The following is a 9,123-nucleotide window of genomic DNA, read 5'->3' as shown; positions in this document are numbered from 1 at the left end:
GGCGGGGGGAGCAACTCGCAGGAATTGGAGATGGGGCTGAACTGGGGGCAGCCGGAGGAGGCACGTTGCTTGGGACCCCACTCCACCTCCAAGGGCCTCCAAGTGCCACTCCCTACTCCTGAATTCCTGCATGTTCCAGCTGGTGATGGGGAGAGAACAGTGCTTATGCCCAACTCATTTCCTTTCTTTCTTTCTTTCTTCCTTCCTTCCTTCCTTCCTTCCTTTTTCTTTCTTTCTTCTTTTTTTCTTTTTCTTTTTTTTTTTTTTTAAGACACGGTCTTGCTCTGTCACCCAGGCTGGAGTGCAATGGCATGATGACGGCCCACTGCAGCCTCAAACTCCTGGGCTCAAGTCATCCTCCTACCTCAGCCTCCCATGTAGATGGGACTACAGGTGCGTGCCACCACACCTGGCTAACTTTTTTATTTTTTGTAGAGATGGGGGTCTCACTATATTGCCCAGGCTGGTCTCAAACTCCTGGGCTCAAGCAATCCTCCCCAATCAGCTTCCCAAGGTGCTGGAATTACAGGCATGAGCCACTGCACCTGGCCAATTTATTATGCCCATCTTACAGAGGAGAGAGGAAGATAGCTGAGGTTCCTAGAAAGGCTTTGGAGTCTAACTGATCCTGGTCATGTGTTACCTCTCCGAACCTCAGTTTCTTACTCAGGAACATGGGAATATTGAAGATTGACTCAGAGTTCTGAGAATTCTATCAGATAATGATATGAAGTGCCTAGAACACTATTCAAAACATGAGAGCTAGACTCAGTGTAAACTGAGACTCAGAGAGAGGACTTGATTTGGCCAGGGACGAGGGGTTAAGGGATCCCTCTTCCAAATCTCAGTATCTCAGACTCCTTAGTTCATGGAAAAATATATTTCCTGCTCAGGGCTGAGCCCCCACTCTCCCCTATACCCACCAAGCACACCCACTGAGCTAGGGGTTCTAGCTCAAGATGAACAAATTCCTGTTCATCTTGATGACAACACCCCCTGGATGATAAGATGACCTCTGTCCTTTCGAGGACTTGTACAACTTCTTTTTTTTTTTTTTTTTTTTTTTTTGAGACAGAGTCTCCCTCTGTTGCCCAGGCTAGAGTGCAATGGTGCCATGGTGCCATCTCGCCTCACTGCAACCTCTGCCTCCTGGGTTCAAGCAATTCTCTTGCCTCAGCCTCCCAAGTATCTGGGACTACAGGGATGAACCAACACGCCCAACTAATTTTTGTATTTTTAGTAGAGATGGGGGTTTCACCATGTTGGTCAGGCTGGTCTTGAACTCCTGACCTCAGGTGATCCACCTGCCTCAGCCTCCCAAAGTGCTGGAATTACAGGCATGAGCTACCGCGCCCAGCTGACTTGTACAGCTTCTATGGTGTGCTTTTCATTTTTCCTGCTTTTGAGCATTTCTGAGAGGCCTCGTGTTTTCTTTTCTTTAACAAACACATTATCTTTACTTTTTTAGTATTTCTATTGAACAAGTGATACATGGTCATTGCAGGAAAATTCCATAATATATTAAAAACACACACAGACTAACTGTTGAGATTCTTTCACTTCCCAAGTGACAGAATCCCAACCTAAACCAGCTTCATCCAAGAGGAATCTATAGTTCACAATAGCTGGCACAAGACTGCAGGAAAAACACCAGAGATTAGGGGCTTGGAGACTGAAACTGGAGACGTAGTACTCATAGGATTTGCTTTCTCTGTCTTCCCTCCTCTCTCCTTGTCTTGATTTCTCTTCACACGTTGGCCTCTTTTTCTCTCCAGAGTGATCTTCTAGTTGGCAGGAAACATGGAGTGAGGCAGCCCCAGCTTTCCAATTAAACACAGTGGAAGGAAAGCATCCTCCCAATTTCCTATCTCATTCTCAGGGAAGGACTCTGGCTCTGCTTGAGTGATAGAGTGACATGTTCACCCCTCGGCCTCCAAAACTGTTGCCAGGAGAATTAGGGTGCTATATTGAGCAAGTGTACTGTAATGGGCAGCCATAAGGAATGGAAGAGGTATCTTGTCCAAAGGAATTAGGGGTGCAAAGGAAGCAAGAATAACACAACCCTCTCAGCCGGGCCCCTACCAACCAGAGACAACCAGTGTTCACATTTTTAGTACAATTCTTCCAGATGTTTTGGATGCATATACATATACATCCTTCTGCAGCCCCCAGTCCCGATGAGCACATTTCAAGGTACTAATCAAAAAGTGAGTGAAGGGCCAGGCACGGGGAGGCCAAGGTGGGCAGATCATCTGATGTCAGGAGTTTAAGACCAGCCTGGCCAACATGGTGAAACCCCGTCTCTACTAAAAATACAAAAATTAGCTGGGCATGGTGGCATGCACCTGTAGCCCCAGCTACTTGGGACGCTGAGGCAGGAGAATTGTTTGAACCCAGGAGACGGAAGTTGCAGTGAGCTGAGATTGCACCATTGTACTCCAGCCTGGGCGACACAGCAAGACTACATCTCGGAAAAAAAAAGGTGGCCGTGCGCGGTGGCTAACGCCTATAATCCCAGCACTTTGGGAGGCCGAGGCGGGTGGATCATGAGGTCAGGAGATCGAGACCATCCTGGCTAACATGGTGAAACCCCGTCTCTACTAAAGATACAAAAAATTAGCCAGGCGTGGTGGCGGGCGCCTGTAGTCCCAGCTACTCAAGAGGCTGAGGCAGGAGAATGGTGTGGACCCGGGAGGCAGAGCTTGCAGTGAGCAGAGACCGCGTGCCAGTGCACTCCAGCCTGGGTGACAGAGCGAGACTCCGTCTCAAAAAAAATAAATAAATAATAATTTTTAAAAAGGTGAGTCAAGGCCGGGCGCGGTGGCTCACGCCTGTAATCCCAGCACTTTGGAAGGCCGAGGCGGGCGGATCACGAGGTCAGGAGATGGAGATCATCCTGGCTAACACGGTGAAACCCCATCTCTACTAAAAATACAAAAAATTAGCCAGGCGTGGTGGCGGGCGCCTGTAGTCCCAGCTACTCGGGAGGCTGAGGCAGGAGAATGGCATGAACCCTGGAGGCAGAGCTGGCAGTGAGCCGAGATCGCGCCACTGCACTCTAGCCTGGGCAACAGAGCCAGACTCCGTCTCAAAAAAAAAAAAAAAAAAAAGGTGAGTCAAGGAAAGTCAAATGTTCTCAGGGAAAAGGAGGATAATCTTTCTTTCTTTGTTTTTTTAAAAAAATGGCTAAACAGTGCAGACATCTCCATCAATTCTTTTATTTATTTATTTATTTATTATTATTTTTTGAGACAGGGTCTCACTCTGTCACCCAGGCTGCAGTGCAGCAGCACCATCATGGCTCACTGCAGTCTTGACCTCCCAGGCTGGAGTGATCATCCCACCTCAGCCTCCAGAGTAGCTGGGGCTACAGGTGTGTACCACCATACCTGGCTAATTTTTTTTAGTTTTTTGTTTTTTGTAGAGATCGGTTCTCTACTCCCTCTGTTGCCCAGACTTCTCTGGAACTCTGGACTCAAGTGATCCTCCTGCTTCGGTCTCCCAGAGTGCCGGGATTATAGGCGTGAGCCAGTATGGCTGGCCTCCATGAATTCTTGAACCTGATAGAAAGGAAGCTATTGAAAGAGTGAGTAGTTAACTAAGATTAGAGAAAATGGAAGAAATAACAAGGAAAAGATGGACAGGTTTATTTTTTTTTAATTCTTTGGCTGGGCGTGGTGACTCACTCCTGAATCCCAGCACTTTGGGAGGCCAAGGCAGAAGGATCACCTGAGGTCAGGAGTTCAAGACCAGACTGGGCAACATAGTGAAACCCCATCTCTACTAAAAATACAAAAATTAGCCAGGTGTGGTGGCACATGCTGTAGTCCCAGCTACTCGGGAGGCTGATGCAGGAGAATCACTTGAACCTGGTAGGCGGAGACTGCAGTGAGCCAAGATTGCACCATTGCACTCCAGCCAGAATGACAGAGCCAGACTGTCTAAAAACAAAACAAAAAAAAAAACAAAAAAAAACCATTAACTTTTGTTACTTTTTTTTTTTACTTTTTTTCAAAAAGTGAAAACCCTACTCTACTCCGAAATGGTAGCCAAAAATTAAAGGCAAACTTCAGACTGGGGAAATGTTTTATAGACAATGGCTTAATATATTTATTATATAAACAGCACACTGGATTGATAACAAACAGTAAGAACCCAATAAATGGTCAAAGGATACAGATAAAACACAATAAACACAGGACATTTTGTATCTCACTAGTAATACAAAAGAGTACAAAATAAAAGGTCATTTGCAGCCTTTCAAATTTGAAGTTTAAAAAGCTGGTAACACTGAAGGCTGATGTTGATGTGAGGAATGAGTAGTCCTACATTCTGGTGGGAAAATGATTTGCTAAAGATCCTTTGGAAAGCAATTTGGCAATATGCATCAAAGGCTTAAATAATGTCGAGGCCTTTTGATTCAGGGACTCCTCTTCTGGCAATCAATTGCAGGGAAGTAATCCTAAATTAGGACAAGGCTATATGCTCCAAGATGTTTGAGTAATTTTTTTTTTTTTTTTTTTGGTTGGGCTCATGCCTATAATCCCAGCACTTTGGGAGGCCGAGGCAGGAGGATCACTTGAGCCCAGGAGTTCAAGACCAGCCTGGCCAACATGGTGAGACCCTGTCTCTACTAAAAATACAAAAATTAGCTGGGCGTGGTGGCACACGCCTGTAACCCCAGCTACTTGGGAGGTTGAGGCAGGAGAATCACTTGAACCTGGGAGGCTGAGGTTGCAGTGATTTAGATTATGCCACTGCACTCCAGCCCGGGTGACAGAGCAAGACCCTGTCTCAAAAAAAACCCCCAAAAAACAAAAAAACAATATGCCCTGAGCTTTTGATTAAAGGTTTTGATAAGAAATCACCATGTGAAACTTAATTTCCATTTGCTATCAAATGTATGGAGAGTATTTTCAATGTATGATTCCAGTTTCCACATGAGATATTACTGAAACAGATTTTGGAGGACATCTACCAGTCTGCCACATTCCCCATCTCACTTGTATTTCTTTGCACCAACTTCACCCTCACTTCTCATTAGTCCAGCCTCTATGCTGCTCTGAGAGTGCTTTCTGATTCAGAATGCTATTATGACACTAGTCTGCTCACAAACCACCCGTGGCTCCCTGTTACCTCAGAATGTGATACTCAAACTTTAATATGCACCAGGAATCACCTAGAAGGCATGTTATAATATAATGTAAGGCTATGCCCCATACCCAGAGGTTTTTTTTTTTTTTTTTTTTTGAGACAGTCTCACTCTGTTGCCCAGGCTTGAGTGCAGTGGTGTGATCTCTGCTCACTGCAACCTCCACCTTCCAGGTTCAAGCAATTCTCCTGCCTCAGCCTCCCAAGTAGCTGGGATTACAGGTGCATGCCACCATGCCTGGCTACGTTTTGTATTTTTAGTAGAGACAGGGTTTCACCATATTGGCCAGGCTGGTCTTGAACTCCTGACCTCAGATGATCCGCCTTCCTTGGCATCCCAAAGTACTGGGATTACAGGTGTGAGCCACAGCGCCCGACTATACACCCAGAGCTGTTGATTCAGTAGGTCTGTGGCCTGAGAATTTGCATTTTTATCAAGTTCCCAAGTGATGCTGTTGCTGGCAGTCCAGGGACCACACTTGGAGCACCATTGTCTAGAGAATAAAGTCCATGCTCTTTAATCTGCCATTCAAACCCGTGCCCAGCCTGGTCTTCAACCTACTTTCTAGCTTCATCTCTTATCCTTTCCTTTCCCCTCCACACACCCAGGGCTCCAGTCACACTGCAGTTCTCACTTCTCTCTAAGCAGGCCAGCTGTTCACACCTCTGTGCCTTGCTCCTTTTGTCTGGAATGTTATCTTCCGCCCAGCAATTTTCTTTCCACATCCTCTCTGAAGCCTTTCCTGACCCCCTAAGCTGTTGTTAAGTCTTTCTCTGCCCCAGGTCCCTGCCAACTATGTACAGTCTTCTTTTTTTTTTTTTTTTTGAGATGAAGTCTTGCTCTGTTGCCCAGGCTGGAGTACAGTGGCGCGATCTCGGCTCACTGCAAGCTCCGCCTCCCGGGTTCACGCCATCCTCCTGCCTCAGCCTCCTGAGTAGCTGGGACTACAGGCACCCGCCGCCACGCCCAGCTAATTTTTTGTATTTTTAGTAGAGACAGGGTTTCACCGTGTTAGCCAGGATGATCTCGATCTCCTGACCTCTTGATCCGCCCGCCTCGGCCTCCCAAAGTGCTGGGATTACAGGCGTGAGCCACCATGCCTGGCCTGCACAGTCTTCTTATTGCTCTTGTGGCCTAGTGTTTTGATTGTCCGTCTAGTGTGTCCCCATCTCTGGAGCCTTAGTCACCTCCATAGCTCTCAGCCATGGCGACTGGGTCACTGAAAGAGGGAACAAAAGTATAATGAAGAAGTGGAGGTGTGTGGATGGAGTGAATAAGTGAATAGGGTAATTAGGTAGGTGAAGAGAAGAAATGGAGAGTTTATTGATACCTAAACCAGTGAGTTACAGTCCACTGGACTTGGTTCTTTCCATTGAGTCCTGAGCCCCAGGCCAAGAAATAAATTTACTCCCCGACCACATTTCCACAAAGCTCCTGCCATCACTTTCTTTTCAGCAGGAGCCAACTGGGACCCAGAGCACTCGGTGCCCAGAGTACTCAGGAGCAGACAGGGGCTGGGGACCTACTGTGGGTCAGAGCTCACCCTCCCTGTTCTCACTCACCCTGGTGTTGCTGAAAGTCAGCTGTAAGGCATTTGGGACTCTGGGGAGACCATGTTGTGCAAGATAGATGCTTTCTAGGGCCAAGACACAAAAGGCTTTGCCTCCAAACTAGTGATAAGGAATCAGAATTGTTTTGAATTAAATTTGGAGACTTGAGGTACTGGAACTAATCCACCCTCCTCATGACAACCCAGCTTCCTCCACACTCATAAAGGAGGCATCTTTTGGCTCCAGCAGACACTGATATGATTGTAAGAACTCTGCCAGGGATGGTGCTACCTTGGGGCAGCAACTATTCCTGCATCGAGGCTGCATGGCCTCAGCAAGACACAGCATCTCTTTGAGTCTCTGTGTCATCTGCAGGCTGGAATATTACTCTCCTTGGAGGTGCATGGTGAGCATCAGATAGGAGGGGTGGGTAAAGGGCCTGGCACAGTGCCAGGCAGATAGTAGGTATGCAACAGAAAACAGCTAGAGTGCTCGTGACTGATCCTTGAAAGTTAAGTTTCTTCTCTGGTGAACCAGGCCCAGTCGGTCTTCTAGGGTTCTTCTTTCTATTTATATCTGTCTTCCTTCTTTCACAATTCCATCCAATTTTGGGATGTCAGCTCTCATCCCACCTCCTCCGCAAAACTGTCTCTGTTCTTGGAACTCTCTACCAACAACACCCACCACACTTATGGTGTGGCCCAGTGAACATGGAAGTGAGTGGTTAAGAGGAGGGGGTCTTCAAGCAGAGCTGCCATGTATGGCTGCACAGGTTGGGCACTGCCCAATTATAGGGAGTACCATTCACATACACTGTAATGGGAGTGGGGCCCCAGTGAGTTGTAATGAAGAGGCTCTCTCTGCAAGCCAAATGACCTGAGTTTGAATGTTGGCTCAACCACTCAATTGCTTGACAAAGCAAGGTATGTAACCTCCTAAGCCTCAGTTTCCTCATCTGTAAATGGGATGTTATTATGGGGCAGCTGATACCTACCCCATAATATTAGGTAGTTGAATGAGTTCAGAACAATGCCTGGTACATACTAACATTTACTGAGCATTTCATTGCATTATCATTATGATTGGAGTTGGTTTCTCATCATTGCATGTGTGGGTGTCTTTTCTCTCTGAGAAGGCTGTGAGCAACCTGGGGACAATGAGTCACTGAGAAATTGCAGCAGCTTGGCCCAGCACCTAGTGGGAGGCAGGGCCTCATGCTGTCCTCTCTCTCAGGATCCTACTTCATCTTTCTTTTTGCCAAAATTCACTTGTAATCGGCCTTTTTTAGTTACAAATCACAAAACTCTAAAGCAAACTAGTTTAAGCCAAAAGAAGCCTTTGTGGGCTGATATATGTGGGAAGTCTAAGGGAGGATCCGGTGGCTTCAAGAATAGCTGGATGCAGCACTTCTCCATCTCCTGGCTCTGCTTTTCTGAGCTGGCTTTATTCTCAAGCAGGTTTTCCCCCATGGGAGGAGAGCAGGTCACTGGGGTAGTCTGAGCTTATAGTCTATGGTTTATGGTCCAAAAAGAAGTGAAACTCTCCTCTCAGCATCCACAGAGCAATCTTATGGAGGGCCTTGAGTGACCCAGCTTGGGTTACATGCCTGCCTCTGGGACTAATCGTTGTGGCTAGAGGGATTGGCACTTGACTGGCCAAGCTGGGGTCATGTGTGCACCCTGGTTTGGCAGTTGAACAAGAACCATGTGTGATGGGGAAGGAACATTTCTCCAACAGAGAGGTGCTGGGTATACGAGAATGTTGGCCGTGTTCGCCCTCCTTCTTTATGGCTCAGTTCATAGGTCACTTCCTTAAGGAACCTTACCCTCCCTTCTCTCCTGCATGGACCTCAACCGTCCCACAGTAAATTGCAAATTATTCCCTGATTCTCTCAGACCAGTCTGGGAACAACTTGAGGCAGGTACCAGAGCATATTTATTCATCTGTGTCCCTTAGGCCAAGCTTCCTGCCCCAGCTGTGGAAGAGTCGTTGTCGGTGGCCTATCTAGCACTCACTTCCCCGTTTCCTACTCAGATCTTGTTAGGTTTTACTCTCTCTCCACCACCTTGATGGAGTAGCAAACTCCACTCTGACTGGCGTAAACCCATTACAGTCTTCCTTGCCACAGTGACTGAGGAATGGGCATGTGAGACTGAGTTTGAGCCACTGAAACATGATGGTATCTGGGAAAAGGCTTCTTGCTTCTGTAGGTGGGCCATGGAAGCCCGCTGGCTCCGGCTCCCTCCTGTGCTGGATGTAAATGAGGAAGCATCTGGCCCCAACTGCTCCACTGCCACACTACAGCCAGAGAAGGACTCATCTTAGGCAGAGGTCGACACTGTGGAGGGCAGTGTGGTGACCCCGAAGAAACCTGGACCCTTGAGGGAGGGGGGAGGGAAAGCATTAGGAGATATACCTAAT

This window comes from Pongo pygmaeus, chromosome 2 (assembly GCF_028885625.2).
Source record: "Pongo pygmaeus isolate AG05252 chromosome 2, NHGRI_mPonPyg2-v2.0_pri, whole genome shotgun sequence".
Lineage (NCBI taxonomy): Eukaryota > Metazoa > Chordata > Mammalia > Primates > Hominidae > Pongo > Pongo pygmaeus.
The sequence above is the reverse complement of the archived record's forward strand: the minus strand, read 5'-3'. Positions refer to the sequence as shown.